Source organism: Periplaneta americana, chromosome 3, assembly GCF_040183065.1.
Source record: "Periplaneta americana isolate PAMFEO1 chromosome 3, P.americana_PAMFEO1_priV1, whole genome shotgun sequence".
Taxonomy (NCBI): domain Eukaryota; kingdom Metazoa; phylum Arthropoda; class Insecta; order Blattodea; family Blattidae; genus Periplaneta; species Periplaneta americana.
The window spans coordinates 109,331,397-109,345,788 of NC_091119.1; the positions used below are offsets into that span (position 1 = coordinate 109,331,397).

General features: G+C 36.0%; 1 protein-coding gene and 1 non-coding gene across 2 annotated transcripts in view; both read left to right on the forward strand.

Moving 5' to 3' along the window:
- LOC138697045 (WAS/WASL-interacting protein family member 1-like) overlaps positions 1-14,392 on the forward strand; it is a 248,145-nt gene that overhangs the window by 28,794 nt on the left and 204,959 nt on the right. The window lies entirely within an intron of this gene.
- TRNAY-GUA (transfer RNA tyrosine (anticodon GUA)) lies at positions 7,097-7,168 on the forward strand. Its single transcript has one exon. It is a non-coding gene; the product is annotated as a tRNA-Tyr (tRNA).

The following is a 14,392-nucleotide window of genomic DNA, read 5'->3' on the forward strand; positions in this document are numbered from 1 at the left end:
GCACACAATTTCCACTAAGATGTAACAAGATGTTTAATAAGGTAAACATTATCATAGGTAACATAAGAAGTTTTCATTTTGTCTCTACAGGGTGTAAGGGGTATATGTGCCATTATTTTAACTGATGAATGTTCTTGCCATAAGGAAGAAAAAATGTCCTTACAATTTTTTTCTAATTGGAATATTTAACTAATTATTAAAGTTTACAGTATTAGGTTTTTGGCAACGTTGCTGGATGGGGAGGAGGGAGTTTACAAGTACACGGTACAGCTCAAGCGGATACAGACATACCCATGGATGGGCAACTCGTGCTCCGAAAGTGCTAAAAACCTTGAAAGAGAGAAAGGCAGACGGAGCCAGCCGCAGCAGTTACAAGTTGTTTGTAGTTTCGCTGCAAAAGCCACGGTGCGCTCTGGCGGCTCATGCAAGTGATCGTGATATCTATTTCATGATTTGAATTTCAGAATGACGCATGGTACAGTAATTATAGTAATTTCAGACAGACTATACCTGAACACATAACAAAATTATATTATTTTCTAGCTTTGTAAATTAGTTTAGTACTGGAAACACAAACTAAATACAACTTTTTCAAGATACAACAAATATAGCTGCAACACTTATTTATTATTACACTATTTGTTAATATTTCTTATTATATGTCTTATTTGAAACATAGAACGCTAGAATTTACAAGTCTTTATACATTACAGAGTATTCCTCTGTTCTCAGAAATGTAATAGTCTGTATTCGCAAACAATAACAAATTTAAGGAAGTATTTTTTTACATGTCATTGCAGATGAAATAAGCTTACTTCTGAGCTCTTTCTTTACTTTGAGAGCTTTTACACTTCTTTCTTGTATTGAACTCTGCCTCAAGCAAAATATGGAAGCAAAGAGTATATTTGGAAATTCTGACTTAGACAACATTACGAACAGTTCGATTCCTGATTTTGCTGGAATCTGAGTGACGTGCTGTTCTGTAGATTTATTAATTCAAGCTATAAATTTTCAGGATTTTCTATCGGCGTAAGCCAAAAAGATTTCAGAAAAATTTCGATTCCTTGTCAATTGTCACTGTTTCTCCAAACTTAGCAGTGAATTCTGCTGTAGGTCTTGAAGTAGGGTCTTATGTTTGATAAGAAGATTTTCTTATCACTCTTCAAGATAGTTTATAGTCAAAGAAAGGTAAGTTGTCTATGTTCTACTGCCACATTTCAAATTTATCCATAAAATTTATGTTCATAAATTATTGACATTACTTATGCTCTTAGCTAGTCGATTATATGTCTTGCAATTCTGTAACTCGCACGCATAACGTGCTAATGATATTTGATATCAGTCTCACCTGATTGATATCTCATTTTAACTTTAGCTGTTCTAAAGCAGATGCAGACAGTATTTCTTTACTAAAACCTTCACTGTTTATTTGTAACATAAAATGTCATAGTAAGAAAGTGTAATAGAATACAGGCTTTACCTCTCTTCTTAATAAAAAAAAAATATCTTTTTACTCGTAACTAAAGGGAAATGATCTGGGAATTATATTGTTTTTCACTTAAAACGAGCCGCCACTTACTGCAGACGCGATCGAACTTGTGTTTGAAAGAACCGCACACAGACAGTACAGCTAGTAGCCTACAGAGTCCGTTCTACCTGCACTGAGATTGTGTTGACACTTTAAGAGCACGAGTTGCCCACCCATGGACATACCGGTACAAAACAGATGCTCTGTTCTAATGCAGGGGCGGACTGTTGTTTACATAAAACGAACAGCAAATACAAACTTTCAATCTCATTAATAGAACTTCATGGTAAATTTCCATTTTATTTAACAATATTGGTCCATTTTTATCGTACGTCTAAAAAGTACACAATAATGGTTTACTGAACAAAATCACACGAACTTTTTTTTTAAATGCAACATTTTAATATTTCCCGCTTCCATAAAGCAGTATACCATTTTTAAAGAAATTTCTGTTTGTGTGATTTTCGAAACGAGGTAAGAGACTCCTAGTTTCTAATAATTGTTATGAAACCGCTACGAAAGTTCGCCGATTCATTGCGGAAAACATTGACGTTACATCTTCTTGCCTCACTTGAATTACGACGACTTTCTCCATAAATTAATAACATATGATATTCCTAAACTGTGAATGGCATTCTAAGTTGTTTATCGAATACCCTGTACTGAACTGACATCCGCACGGCAGTAGACCTATGGACAGGGAGCTTGAACTCAGCTGACATGTACGTACGTCCGTGCAGAGTACTGCCTGCTGCACACGTTGCCACGTCTCTCACGCCAGAATATTAACAAATTTAAGCATGTAATTTTATTTAATTTCACGAAAACGTAATAGAACACACAAATATGTATTTAAACTGATATTAACTCTTTGCTAGATATACCTACTGATGTAATTGTTTTCGTAATTTTACTAACGATATAAGCAGTATAACGCGAATAAAATAAGAGAAGAAATATTTTTTTCTGGGAAAACTGTCAAGTTTTGACCCTATGTTGTATGGAAATTTTTTGATCCTGTAGACCGTCCCCGACGATAAGGACGGCACTTATACACTCTGTATATTCAAAAGCGCGAAGAGTGATAGAATATACCCGAAGGAAATGAAAATCTTGAATATAATAATAAATAAATAATAAAATACAAATAATAACTCATATTATTATTTCGATAAGATATTTTATTTATTTACATCGTATCACATTCATTTCGCTGTCACGTCCTACTGTATTCGTAAAAAAATTTTGAAAATATTTATTTAAAAAAACTACTAGAGACATATAGTGTTAACGATTATAACCACGCATGGATGGCAGAAACAATGTAATAATAAAAATATTAATTTTTATTACAAACACAATGAAATTGAAATTATGGCTATTTAATTAAGTATACAATATTGTTGTGGCATTCCATAAAAGTAAATTTATTGGGTGTACTTGATGCTGAGTAAAATGGTATTGATTGGTTATTTTCTAAATTTATTGACAATTAATTACTCGTAGGTTATGGTGTTCCTCATTTTTTTGTATGGACACACTATAATTTCCATTGCATATAAAAGAGAAAACAATTGCGAATCATCAACAAGACAAAGTTACAATATAAAATTGACAATATTGCACTGATTGAAGGAATTCTTACAGTTCATTGGTGAACTGGTATGTGGGCAAAATAGTCATCATGAACAAGAAAATAATAAGTTAATACAAAATTAAAAAATCATGTAGAAATGATGAACAATTCAAATTATACGGCCGTTCTACTTACCGGTATGCAAATAAATATTAGGAAACCGATGTTACTCGTAGATGAAAAAAGAAAATAATACCTAACACAATAATAATAGTAATAATGATAAAGATGATGAAACAAATTTGAACTTTTTTTTTTTTTTGCTTTGGGCATGTGATACATGTTTTGTATATAATTTAAATCTCCTGAATACGAATATGACAATAAAAACAGTTGTTGGTTACGGTTTTTTTTTTTAGAAATTTTCGAATTTATACAGTATCTGTTCAAAATACTGCTTTATATAATGACACTAAGGTTAAATACTCACTGTTCAGAAGATTACAGCTTTCTTTTTCTGCATCTTCTTTTATACCTGGGCATCAGGTACATCACGAGCTAAAGTCCAATTAATAGTCTGCTAGCGTATTGGTACTCCACTGGCTTGGTATATTTTTTCCATAGTTGAAATTTCTTGATGAAGGCGCTCACCATGCTCATCATTTAAATTGCCACAATTCTCGGGGGAAAAATCATTGCAATAGAGAACGTTGTCCATTTTCGAACGCCGAATACGAAATGCTGCCACTCTGACATCTAGGCCTACTGCCAAATAATTTTATCCCTTTAGTCTGCAGGCTAATAGTTCTGCTTTAGATTTACCAAGATCCAGACTTCAAATTAAATCGTTTAGTTCTCCTTGTGTCATTAAATGATGCACTGTTGAGGAAGTGCTTTCGTATTCGAAGGCTTCAGAAGGGACAGTTTCTTCTTCGGGTGATTAAGAATCAAGTACAAAATTAGTTGGAAGTTTTGGCACAGACAATTCGGAACTGTGAGGGAGTGGTCGGATGGCTGATGGAATGTTCGGATAGGATATTGTAGGTTTGCTTTTAGATGTCATACTCTGTACTGGTGGAGTCAAACAAAAGTAACCGTCATTATTATGATTTGTTGGTTCCCTCCAAATCATTGGTACGGTAAATCTCATGGCTCGATTTTTCTCCTTTAACCAGTATTGTAAATTTGAGGTATAAGTTTTACAACAAGTATTAGGGGCCCATTCTTTATCAAACAGTTGAAATATAATTCGTATGCTTTTTGATTTAATGGGGTTAATTTTCAGTTTTGTTTAACTGAAACAAACTCACCACAAATATAGCAGAAACTGTCAGTTTTGTTAACACACGAGATATTTTGCACTTATCCGATATAACAAAAACTATTAATTATCATTAAAGCGCACTTTAAAGAAATAAACATCTTACACAGAATACTAACATCACGGAAATCTCCTCGTAAACTGAAGCGATTTCATACGACGAACCTGTTTCTCCCCCTCCAAATGGAACCGGAAAGGACAATAAAACAATTTCCGCTTCTAGAAGTGGTTCTGACAGAATGGTCTATTGCAAAATATAAACTACAGTAATGTCGCTAAAGCTCACAGTGAAATAATTACATATTTCAAGTAAAATCAAGTAAACTCAAGCGAAATCATATTGCAAACCTGTTTTACCCCCACCAAATAAACTCGTAAAAGAGCAATAAAATAATTTCCGTTCCTACAAGTGCTTCTAACATGGTGGCCTACTTATACTAATCTTATTTTCACATAATGGGTCGTCACATTTGTAAAACAAAATAGTTACACACGAAATAGGTGATTTTTTAAAAATACAATTTATAGAAATTGAATTATATTGTGCATCTCGGAAACCCGAACTGATGGAATATTTTGTTTGTTATTTTTTAATTCAGGAGGTCGAAATTAATAAGAATGTATTAGTTTTATGTCTGACGCAAAATGACTGTTGACCAGTGTAATAATAATAATAATAATAATAATAATAATAATAATAATAATAATAATAATAATAATAATAATAATAACATAGTATAAAATGGTATGACTATGTACTACAGCCAAATGTTTCTATGAATCATATAATATTATACCACCAATTTGATACTGATCGTACAGTAAGAGATAATAAATAAGTCGGATGATGAAATCCGTAGTTTAGATGCAAAGGCATGCCTGCTGTTGATGCTGATTTACCACACAACCGGAACTTGGTGTCTAAAGAAGCTGAAGAACAGCTAAGATATAAGAACCTCACAACTAAGGTGAGCAGAATGTGAGATGTAGGATTGGTATTGTATTAATTAAACACGTAATCTTACACTTCTGCTCATATACCGCGAAGGCTGGCACAGTATCTATTAAAACTATCAGAACAGGGAAACATGTGACAAATAAAAGACATTGCTATACTTGGAACTGCTCACTTTCTTCGAAATCGGTTGTAGAAGAAACTAACCTCTCCGGATCTGCTACTGAGAAAGCTGGATTCAGTATGGAATGGATCTCCTTACACAATCGATTATTATTATTTTATATTTGCTGAAAATAACAAATAACTGATTACGTGAAATTGTAGTTTCCAGGAGAGAGATAGTAAGACTTTTCTCCAGTAAGATTTTATATTAATCTTTTGTATTATGTTTTCCTATTTTACGGTAACTTGTGTCATGCTGACCACATAGCCAGGTAGTCGCAAGAGCAGTGTGTATTATCTGTTCGCTGGAGTGGATATGGGTGCAGTTCTTGAAAGCAGATGAAATGACGGAACTTGAGTTTCTGAAGATAATATTTGACATGGTCCTCGTTGTGCTTGGGCAGGGAGGAGGGAATTATTGAGCAGGGTCATAAACTGCAGAGCGGCAGACGGTGGTATGTGGGGACGTCTTCACAGCCTGGTAACAATGAAGTAAGGGGTGACATTCTTATGCCTGCAGAGTGTGCTACAAGCTCTTATAATTCAGTTCCATACCAGACGTACACCGTAGAAGTTGTCGTAATATTATGGATCAAGTGTATCTTGCTAATAGTTTCTCTTTGAGTCCTTCGGTTTCATCTATCTTGCTGATAGTTATCCTATTCATCAGTAATGAAAACAATGAGAAAGAAGCAATATACTAAAATATTATAATTACATATTATATGGTGTGATATGTTCCTTGTAACGTGATTTAAATATTTTCCAGTGTGTCCAATGTAGAAGTCGTTGCAACTATTGCATTATAGTTTATATACACCTGTTAAATTGTATTTATTTGTATCTCTTCTCTGCGTGGAAGATAATTTACAACATATTACAAGGAACATATTACAGCCATAACAAACTACACAACAATTCAATCTACGCAGAACACATCACAAACACCAGTCACAATTACAGCAACATAGACACTGACATGAAAATACTACATATCCGGCCAAAAATTAGAAACTTGACTAGAACAATATGACATTTACAAACATACAAAAATACACTCACAGCACATTCTGAATACTCAATTCAATTTCAAAATACACATCCTTTCCGACACAATCATGAACACACCCCACCACAACAGAAAACCTGAATACGATGTAAGAGTAATGGAACGGAGAAAAATTCTCTCCGGCGCCGGGATTTGAACCCGGATTTTCAGCTCTACGTGCTGATGCTTTATCCACTAAGCCACACCGTTCCATTACTCTTACATCGTATGATGACGCAGAATATCTGTATGGAAAATCATATGTACTTCGGTACATTAAAATAATATATATGCTATGCGTAAATCACTTCGTGATTTAAGACGGCGCTTATTCCGTCGGATCCCGGCCAACTAGTCACTCATAACGAGTGCACCTCAGCACATGTGTGGACTTCGGTCCTACGTTCATAGACATCTATGACGTAGTGCAGAGGGCAGCCACTAGAGGGAACCCAAGAGTTGGAGCTTAATCTGAGACGATTCTGTCCGACGCCGGGGTGGTATCCGGTGTGGCTTAGTGGATAAAGCATCAGCTCGTAGAGCTGAAAACCCGGGTTCAAATCCCGGCGCCGGAGAGAATTTTTCTCCGTTCCATTACTCTTACATCGTATGATGACGCAGAATATCTGGATGGAAAATCATATGTACTTCGGTACATTAAAATAATATATAGAAAACCTGAAGATAGCGCGGGATCTACTCTAGGCTTCGGACAATGAAGACTGTCACTTCGAAACTAGTTAACCAGGCAATTTTGTAATGTTAAGTAATGCAATAAAGAAATTACAAGGTTAATCCGTGATTATATGTGTTATAAGTGTGTATCCAGCAATTAATAAATCTTTATACTGGGTGTTCAGTTCAAAATGTGTCATGGCTCGCTGTATGCCGTCATGTGGCTAGCCGATGAGCCTAGAGAATTCAATCTTCCTACACTTCCGCAGAGGTGTATCACCTAAGAGGCAGAAAAGCTGCCTAGCAAGTACGGGGTTCATTCTGAAGAGTACGTACCGATACTTACGGTAACGCCGGTAGTGGCAGGAATGTGAACTGTTTGGAAATACGTACTGTCGGGATATGGGGAGAGGGTTAAGACGATTACTTACGTATTTGTTGACATTAACTTCGACGGTCAACATGGACACGGAGCATTTGATTTGTGTTGTGGAATGTTACCGTACGCAACCGATGATAACAAATACCCTGCGTACGACTTGCCGGCGCAAAACACAGTTCGAAAGAGGTTATGGTAGCACACAGACGGTACAGACCGCCATCTGTTGCTACGACGTTCAAGTTATACCGTACACGTTCTCAAGTTCAGATAGAAGAACGCCTTAAATAATAGGCAACTTCTCTAACATATAAGCTGAAACTCGTTTCAAATCGGTGACCCAACAACAGTGACGTCATGACACACTTTGAAATGAACACCCAGTAGTAGCTTACTATCTGCGGGAATTAAAGCTATGTATCATGTGTCATAGATTCATGGCATGTGGAAGAATATTGTATTTCTATTAGTGGATCCAGACAAAAATTGTTTGCCAATTCATACACACAGTGAATTTCCACACTGACTTCTACAGTTGGATGAGTCTTCAAATACTACTACCACTACTACTCAACGTAGTAGATCACATGGGGGAAGTCCACCAAGAGTTTGTATTGCCGATTTTATTAAGTTGGTAAATAGTCCTACTGTTGGACTTGCTGTCACGGAAGCTATACAGTAATCCTTATGCAGGGGAATTCTGTTTTATTCGATAGGGGAGTTTTATACAGTACAAATAGAAATGTGAGTTGTGTGAGTCGAAGTGACGTGGCGTTGTCATCCAGTAACATCCAACTGCCATGTTGCCTTACGTCCCGCGTTAAAACTGCATCATTATGCAGCGGTAATTGAATATGACAACATGCGATTTTTTGGGGCAGAGGGTGACGGATTTATGCTGAACTAGAAATTAAACTAAGCCCACATTACATTTCTCCGCAGCGCGAACTGCCGCATTGTGTAGCACGGCATATCGGTTAAATACGACCTTCACATGCTAATAAAACTATAACCAGTTACATAGTCCATCAAGGCAGTACGGTTATATGTGTAGTTCTGGAAATAGTTCACACTGTCGAAAATTTATTAACTCGAGCTTATAAAATAGAAAGGGACACGCGTCGCTGCGAGCTAACAAATCATGTTGCAATACAACAGCTCTTAAAGCAGTCTACTTCGAATGTGTACACAGATACATGTCATTTAAATGAACCTTGAATACTGTACTACAGTTGTGAATAACAGCTAATTGTGGTGTAAACTTACTGTAGTATATCGATGTCATATATCTCAGATCACAGTAAAGAACTTCTCAAATAGTACTCGGCGGAATATTTAATTTGTGACACGAATGCCACCATGTTTATACTTTTGGCTTTACTATTTTTAACTGATCTGAATGAAGGGGGCAGAGTAACGATGAATTGTTCAATGGTTGATCTGTTTGGGCTTTTTCCATTGCTAATTGTCGAAATAATAACTATTACCATTAGAATTTGTTTCCAATTTAAATATGTAACTTTAATTAATTATTAGTTGTCAGAATAAAATGTCTCGCGTTACCACCAGCTAATAACTATAGTTTTTCTTCAGTAGATATCAAGAACGGATTGACATAGAGTTTTGTATGCCCATAGGTGCGTCCACACCGAAGCCGCTGTGCCAATTGGCATTGCCAAGCGGCTTGTGTGTGGATGTCTAGTTTGCTTTTGCTGCGTTGCAAATTAGCCAGGTGGCATGCCATTTCTCAAAAAGTGTGTCCACACCGGGGCCGTTGTGCCAACTGACATTGTCAAGCGTCTGGTATGGACGTCTAGTTGGCATTTGTCGCGCTGCAAATTAGCCAGGTGGCTTGCCGATCTTTAACAAGTGTGTCCACACTGGGGCCATTGTGCCAACTGACATTGTCAAGCGTCTGGTATAGACGTTTAGTTGGCTTTTGCCACGTTGCAAATTAGCCAGGTGGCATGCCGATCTTTACAAAGTGTGTCCACACTGGGGCCGTTGTGCCAGCTAACATTGTCAAGCGTCTGGTATGGACGTCTAGTTGGCTCTTGCCACGTTGCAAATTAGCCAGGTGGCATGCCGATCTTCAAAAAGTGTGTCCACATTGGGGCCGTTGTGCCAACTGACATTGTCAAGCGTCTGGTATGGACGTCTAGTTGGCTTTTGCCACGTTGCAAATTAGCCAGGTGGCATGCCGATCTTTAAAAAGTGTGTCCACACTGGGGCCGTTGTGCCAACTGACATTGTCAAGCGTCTGGTATGGACGTCTAGTTGGCTTTTGCGGCTTTGCAAATTATCCAGGTGGCATGCCGATCTTTGAAAAATGCGTCCACACCGGGGCCGTTGTGCCAAGTGACATTGTCAAGTGTCTGGTATAGATGTCTAGTTGGCTTTTGCCGCGTTGAAAATTAGCCAGGTGGCATGCCAATCTTGAAACCGACAGTTGTCGGTCTCCCTCAAAGGAAGCCAAGCCTACACAAGCAGTGAAGACGTGCCAAGCAGCATAGTTTGCAACACTCTTCCTTTAATAGAATTTACCACTTTAGTGACAGATTTTAAAACACAATCTGTACCAGACGTTAACTATTTCGATGCAAGAGCTTCTCGATGTAAAAACAGTGTAGCTATTCAGAATTATCTCTTTTAATCCGACATTGAGACCACTTCGATGTCCTATCATTTCCCTGGCGCCAGGGATGTGTTTCATGCTTGGTACTATTTTTCGAGGTCGGGCAGCGTCAGGGTAATTTTATATACAACCAATATAATTGCTGGATATTCATTGTTATCATTATTAAGCACTACAGGAATATTGTAAAATTATATGTTATTAAGGCTATTAATTCATACTCAAATTGTATTACTATAGTCAAATTTTACATTGTAAAATGTCCAATTTTATTCATATTTCAACAATTTCATTGTGAAGTCTACTCCGCAGATCTACTAATCTCTACATCTAAATTCGAATTCATGTATTTTCGTCTGACATTTTATAAGTAAATTCCTGCGGAAATGATGATGATGATGATGATGATGATGATGATGATGATGATAATGGTGGTGGTGGTGGTGAGGACGACGATGAAAACAAATTACTACAATCGGTACTACCGAAATCACAGAGCCAGGGCACTCTTTTGTTTAAAAATATGCCACTGCTTGGCGCCATCTGTGCATATATCTACCAATGCATTTCATCCAGTAAATATCGTACCGTTACGTATTGGATAATACATTGCATTAAAGTGATCAATAGAAATTTTCTGGTAGTATTGGCTTCTAGTAGTTTATTAAATAGTCTCTTCCGTAATATCTTTCTCTGTATCATATATTAAAAGACTACTTATGAAATGGAAATATATTCTGTGGATTCGTACACGTACTTTTTTTATATTTTCGAGAACTTGCATTTCAATTCCTTCAGCCATGTCGCCTATCCTTCTTTGAATCGTGTTATTGGAGAGAGATATAATACTTACCCACATTAATAGAATCACCTGCAATTTGCCAAACAATTAATTTTAATTCTTCATTTATTGCAATTTTACAGTTAAAAATTAAATTATATTATCTTTAATTCATTTTCAGAATATATTTTGAACAATATTTGTATTTTCAGATTAAAAAGTGGCAAAATACTCTAGATAAGCCCATATGAAGTACTTAATAATTTACGAGTCCTTCTTTTACTCTAATAACGTGATCAACTTCACCTCTGATTGAGGTTCTGGCTGATATGCAAATCTATTATCAGGCAGTATATCTCACTTGGCGTTATGTGTTAGAGGAAGAACAATTGTTTGTATATATCTGAAGTCTGATTAGTGTAATACGTAGCTAATCGGTGATGTATCCAATGGACGGAGAAAGGAACTGGTCACCTACCCTATTATCTCCTGGTCTAGTTGCTTCATAAGTGGTGCCTTTTGCTATCATTTGTGAAGCTCATACCTGTCTTCGGACAATTGACTAAAGAACAACTTTGCATGGCATGCTCTCAGTGCTGGATTGCATCACATTCTGGATTCTATTATTGTGATTCCAAAACTGAAGTAGGCGTTCAATTAGTTGTATTTTAATTGCAATAACCTATTTAGTCATTTCCCTTTTCACCAGGACCCACAAATTCTTGATTGTGTTCAAATGCAGAGAATTTTCGGGCCAAGAATAACGAAGGATGTTTTTTTCTGACATAGAAAGACTTTCACTCTTTTATCAGTGTGACAAAGTGCCACATCATGCATAAATACACATTACTCTCCATTTCGATACCAGTATTTTAATTTGTGAAATTAGTCGTGTCTTCAACACATTGATATACAGGTCCTGTTTTATTATCCCCTGAACAATGTACAGGCAATCTGTACCTTTTTCTGATAACACTGACCACAACGTGATCGATGTTGGATGCTTCACAGTTTCAACACTGCGTTCAGAATTCTTATTTTTTCGTAGGGAAAACGTTTCTTTAGCAAATATACACTGAAAGATTGATTCGTACGGAAAGAATACGTGAGGAAGATATAAATAAAGTATGAGGAGTATAAATTTTGAAATTTAATAGTGTTTAGTAGTATTAGTAGTATTTATTTATTTATTTAACCTGGTAGAGATAAGTCCGTCAGGCCTTCTCTGCCCCTCTACCAGGGGATTACAACTATAATATGAAGAATAAAATTAGGCCTACCATTAATATTTATTGTTGGATATAAATTTAAAATAAGGTATTAGAACTTACACAATGTTTAGTACGTATAGTCTACTTTTACAATCTTTCATAGTGCAATGTTAGTGCTGCTTTGCCCAAAATAGACGTTCTTTCAACAATGCATCTGTCAGAAAAGTTTCTTTTTAGTAGTCCTTGTAGCACTTGCAATCTTGCTCGTACAATCTCCTGCGCACAATACTTTCAGAAATCTCAATTCTCTCACATTCCAACGTAGTTTCCAACTGATACATGCTCTTTTTTATGTTTTTCCTGCATATCTTGAGAATTTTCCTGCTATCTCTTGGTGATGTTTTTCTTTTTGAACAGCATTTTCTTACATGATGAGAAGATAAATTTTCTCCCGTTTCCCGTTCCTTCTAATGCGGCTGACAAGAGCTGTTCTGAAAGATGCTAAATTTCCTCTTAATTTCTCTTTGTGAGAAATTCTGTGTTCTGGATTGAAGCTGCATCCCCAGACTTCTTCCGAAGCATGAGATATTAATTTTTCCCGTGACAAACACTGACAAAAACATTCCAAAGGCACAATGTGCGATATGTAATAAATTAAAAATACTAGGATACTTTATTACTGCAAACCAATCTAATATCTCACTGTGACTGTGAACGATTGTGGAATGTAATACGAACACTCAAAGAGCCTTAACATCTAATATCCTCGAAATGAAAGACATTATTGTTACCATATGCTGCAGGCATAATCAGTAATTAGAAGATACTGTATATGCTTGAGATTTCATCCTCCATTTTTTTTATGAGCAATTATTTCCACCACATTCACAGCTGTCGATGAAAGCAGATTTTAATAATTGTATTTCGATTACTGGATTTTGCAATGCGAACTTGCTATAGTCGCGTCGCTGTTATTTCCGGCGTGAATCATCCTCTTTCCTTACGCTTTAGGCAATGAAGACTCTGTAAAGTCTAGGTAGATATTATCGTTCGCCATTTTTGTTCTTTCGTTGCCGAGCTACCAGACGAGGAATATTTGCCGCACCATTAAACATTATCATGCCATAGCTCCTATGATAATAAATCAAACGTACTGTAATTTTTAGGATACATAGATAAATGTCTAACAAAAGCATAGAAAAAATTCTAAATCAAAATCTTTTTTGAAAAGTTTGAAAAAAAAATTATTAACTTTGAAGCGAGCCGTTTAAAATATACATTGACACGATAAGCGACAAACCTTTTTATTTTTCACGTTAGATAGGGGAGTCAAAGCGAGAGAAATGTTTAGAAAGAATGGACATTACTTTTAAAAGTGACTGCTACTCAAAATCTTTACTGGTTTGCGAGTTACGGTGAGTTAAAGAAATGAGTTTTCTTTTTTGCCTGGCAAACTTTCGTATGTAGAATGACAACTTAAGGCCGGTTCGAAATAAACCGGGAACGGAAACGACAACGATAACGAGAACGGTAATATTGTTAAAATAAATGTATTTAAATGTAAGTATTCACAATTTACTATTGTGAATGCTCATATTTAAATACATTTATTTTAACATTACTAGTTCAAAAAACCTTACAAATATGCTATTCCTCGAAAATAATTATATGTATAGAGCGATAGGAGATACCACGTAATTTACGTGGCTAACCTTGATTAGGAATAACGGTAAACTATATTTTCAATGGCTTCAAAATTTGATACCAAGAATTTGAGTAACTATCTATTTTCAGCGCTCTTCAATAACTTGACATGGTTCACTGAGTCTGTTTTACCAGTCACTATTTTCAGTACACTATTTCTAAGAATTAATCTTTGTTTACTAATAGTTCACATTACGGAACACGTGATCAAGAGTTTGTGGATTTAATTTACAAGGACGTATCGGATTATCTTTGATCTTAAATCCATGAAAGTATGATCTTAGTTTTTCATGAATTGTTGTGTTGATAGGTAAATTTGTACAAATTTGTAGCTTTTTAGATATGGAAGTACTGTGTGTGGGCCTATATCGTCGCCTTGCAGACTAAGAGACGTAAGTCCAAAAAATCTATTTT